The sequence below is a fragment of the Octodon degus genome, unplaced genomic scaffold (genome assembly GCF_000260255.1).
Source record: "Octodon degus isolate 3935 unplaced genomic scaffold, OctDeg1.0 scaffold00126, whole genome shotgun sequence".
NCBI lineage: Eukaryota > Metazoa > Chordata > Mammalia > Rodentia > Octodontidae > Octodon > Octodon degus.
The window spans coordinates 5,046,545-5,050,826 of NW_004524702.1; the positions used below are offsets into that span (position 1 = coordinate 5,046,545).

Sequence of the window (4,282 nt, forward strand, 5' to 3'; positions counted from 1 at the left end):
TTATGGGGAAAAATAAAAATAAATAAATTTTTAAAAAAGTATTGATTTTACACACCTATAATATTCAATAACGGAACTTAGAAAAATGGGGTATACCTATGAATGTCCATTTTGTATCTGTGTATTCAAAGTGGTGGGGATAGATATATAGTTGCATTCTCTTAATGAATAGAATGATTTGTTCTAATGGTGTTTGTAAATAGGCTCACAAGTCCGCGTCTTGTACAGCAATTAACCACTAAGAAGATTATATGCAGTGTATTATTTGTTGAAACTGTACTTCCGATTTGATTTGAAACTGTCTGATTGCTGTTTATCAATAAAACTTTGAAAAGGAAAAACAAAACAAAACAAAAAAGTATTGATTTTAAAAACTAATAACTTAAAAACTCTCTCTCTCTCACACACACACACACACACACACAATGGTCCACAAAACATTGTCCTTTCCTTTTGAAGGTTTACAATGCATCATTATCATTAACCAGTCTTTCACTATTAAACTTAAATGGCCAATTGGGAGAAACAGTTCTGAGACCAGTCTTCCACCACTGATTAAGACTGGAATGGCAGGTGTTAGGGATAATATTCATTTAGTCTTCTGAGGTTTCTGAGCAGACCTGGTGACCTTGCCAGCTCCAGAAGCTTCTTGTCCACAACTTTGATGACATCTACAGCAACTGTCTGTCTCATATTGTGAACAGCAAAATGACCCAGAGGTGAGTAGTCAGAGAAGCTCACAACACACATGGGCTTGCCTGGAACCATGTCAACAGTGGCAGCATTGCCAGATTTCAACAGCTTGGGCCCATCTTCCAGCTTCTTTCCAGACCAGTGATCAATCTTTTCTTTCAGCTCAGCAAACTTGCAAGTAATGTGAACTGTGTGACCATCCAGGACAGGGTCATAGCCAGGACTAATCTGGCTGGGATGGTTCAGGATAATCACCTGAGCAGCTACTTCCATTGGTGGGTCATTTTTGCTGTCACTGGCCACATTGCCACGCCGGACATCTTTGACAGACATATTCTTGACATTAAAGTCCACATTGTCCCCAGGAAGACCTTCACTCAAAGCTTCATGGTACATTTCAACAGTCTTGACTTCAGTTGTGATGTTGACTGGAGCAAAGGTAACCATCGTGCTCCAGTGGCCACAGGCCAGTGCCAGTACCACCAATTTTGTAAACATTCTTGAGGGGCGGCTGCAAAGGCTTGTCAAGTGGGCAAGTGGGTAGAAAGATACAATCCAAAGCTTCAAACAGTGTAGCTCCACTGGCATTGTCATCTTTATGAGTGACCTTCCATCCCTTGAACCAAGGCATATTAGTACTTAGCTCCATCATGTTGTCACCATTCCAACTAGAAATTGGCACAAATGCTAGAATGTCAGAGTTGTAGCTGATTTTCTTAATGTAGGTGCTGACTTCCTTAACAATTTCCTCGTATCTCTTCTGGTTGTAGGGTGGCTCCGTAGAATCCATTTTGTTAACACCAACAATTAGTTGTTTCACACCCAGTGTGTAAGACAGAATGGCAGGCTCACGGGTCTGCCTGTTCTTGGAGATACCAGTTTTGAATTCACCAATACCAGCAGCAATAACCAGGACAACACAGTCAGCCTGAGGCATGCCCGTAATCATGTTTTTGATGAAGTCTCTATGTCCAGGGACATCAGTGATGGTCAGATAATACTTGCTGGTTTCAAATTGGACCAAAATGTTTGCACCCATATTTTAATGTAATTGTATAACTGGGAACAAAAATATATTCTGCTTTTCAGCTGTAGGTACTCTAGACTTGCTCTCTGTTACTAACACTAAATGGGCAGTTTTTTCTCATTTTTATCAAACATCAAAGAGAAATGTATGTACCTTTCTGTAAATTCTCTTTAATCTCACAGCAAAATCTAAAAGGGAAAGGAAAAAGCCCATAAGAGGTAAAACTTGTATGTTTTTAGTCAGGTGTTAATGAATCCTGCTGATAGGAGGTGTGTTTTTAAATAATGTAACATTCTGGAAGTTGTGTTTTGGGCAGAAAAGAACATTAGCCTGTCTTATCACATTGCCATTCTGTTGCACTGCAGCTTATGTATAGCACACTAAAATAAACTTATTATGTGTGAAGAAACTTAAGGGTCCAATTTAAGATCAGGTGATGGAGCTTGCCGCCAGGATGATGTGCAGGGCACCTTCTACCACGCAGCCGACCACGGTCGAGACTCAGGAGCTTGCAGACGTGGTGAGGGCCCAGCTTGAAGAGAAGGAAAACCAGAAGTACTGTTTTCAAGGCCGTGTCCTTCAAGTGCCAGCTGGTGGCTGGGACCAACTACTTCATCAAGGTGGACCCTGGGGGTGAGAACTTCTTGCATTTGTGGGTGTTCAAGAGCCTCCTGCATGAGAACAAGCCCCTGGTGCTGGCCGCCTACCAGACCAACAAGTCCAGGCATGACGAGCTGGCCTACTTCTGGCCCCTTCTCCTGCGCAGCTCCATGCGACTGCCACCCTTTATCACCTGCAAGCCCATGTTCAGGACCATGACGTAAATCATCCTGCTGGGCCTCAGCCATGAGGAGCAGCTTCTTACACTGTGGCTCCAACATGTCTTTGTGTAGTTTTCCCCTCCCAGTGAATGATACTGTTTCCAAGAGGCCTCTATATGATCTACCTTTAAATATCTATTTTTAAAGTCTTTACCGATGAAAAAATATATATATAAGATTGGATGATGGTAGTGGCATAACAACAAGTTCTCTGGCCTGATGTAGCATCACACACAACACACACCTACACAAAAATTAAAGTATGTCTATGTATGTCAAATACAGGTTGATATAGTGGAGCACTTATATTAAGTCATAGTCTTATAAAAGTAGACTGGATCCCCTGGGGATATCTGGGGAGAAAGAAACTACTAATTTTGTTCTACCCCTCTGCTTAAGAAATGTCTAGTTTCAAATGACTGTAGTATGGATGGGTTTTCTTGTTTTGTTCATTTAGACTTTTTAACAAATGGTTCATAAAAGAAGTGGTTGGGCTCAATGTTAGAGTAGAGCAAATATCTTTTTAATCTGGACTTCTGCCTTGCTTAATTTTTTTTTTTTTGTGTGGGGGAGCAGGGAACTCAGGCCCTTGAGCTTGCCAGGGAAGCACTTATTCTACTGAGCCATCTCCCTGGCCCCCCTGCTTAGATTTTTTTAAAAGTATAAGCATGGATTGCCAATTCCACTTAGTGTAAACAAAACTTTTTATACATAACTATAGATAGATAGATAGATAGATAGATAGATAGATAGATAGATAGATAGACAGATAGTATCAGTCCAGGCTCAGAAACTTGTGGTAGGCCAATTCCAGGTAGTTTAATTTCACCTGTAAATTGTATCACTTTTACTGATAATTGTAATTTTCAGTTGTATAATATGTTTACAGATGTGCCCTGCATTTAGTCTGCCTTGTTCCTATTTTGATTTTTATTGAGTCTCCTGCCTACTTGCCAGAAGCTAGGATGCTTCAGGCCCATGTATAGTTGAAAGCAGAGGCATCTTTGAGCTTTAAAGCATTGAACAAACTGAAAAATGCAACATATCACATACTGAAGTGGTCTGTGTTTTTGTGTCTTTTTAAATAAAAATTTTCAAAAAGTTAAAAAAAATAGTGCTGGGAGGGACTAGGGAGATAGCTCAATGGTCTAAGTACCTGCCTGGCAAGCACAAGGACCAGAGTTCAATCCCCAGCACTGCATGCCATGCCAGCCCCACAGGTGCCAGCCACTGAAGCTGGGCATGGTAGCCCACACCTATAATCCCAGCATTGGGAAGATTGAGACAGGAGGATCACTATGAGTTTGAGCTGTGGAGCGAGAGACTATTTCAAATAAATAAATCTTTAAAAAATAAATAAATAAACTAGTGCAGGGAGCCCAATCCTTTGCAGTTGTAAAATTCCCTCTAATCAAAATCCACAAAAGAGAGGGCTGGCCAAATAGCTCAGCGGATTAAAGCGCCTGCTTAGGCAGATGCAGGGGCCTTAGAGTTCAGGGGAGGGGGACTGAGATAGCACTGGGCATGGTGGTGTGCCTGTAATCCCAGCACTTGGGAGGCTGTAAACAGGAGGATCACTATGAGTCCGATCTATGCAGTGAGACCCTGTACACCCTGTACACCCTGTCCTAAATACAAAAAAAAAAAAAAAAAAAAAAAAAAAAAAAAAAAAAATCTACAAAAGGAAGGTAAATACAGGAATCAAGCATGCAAGAAATACTTCTATATACATCTACATCTG

General features: G+C 41.0%; 2 pseudogenes; one reads left to right on the forward strand and one right to left on the reverse strand.

The window, feature by feature from the left end:
• Window positions 1–589: 589 nt before the first annotated feature.
• On the reverse strand, window positions 590–1,657 carry LOC111812469 (annotated as a pseudogene).
• Window positions 1,658–2,174: 517 nt separating this feature from the next.
• LOC101582912 lies at window positions 2,175–2,544 on the forward strand (annotated as a pseudogene).
• Window positions 2,545–4,282: the final 1,738 nt, after the last annotated feature.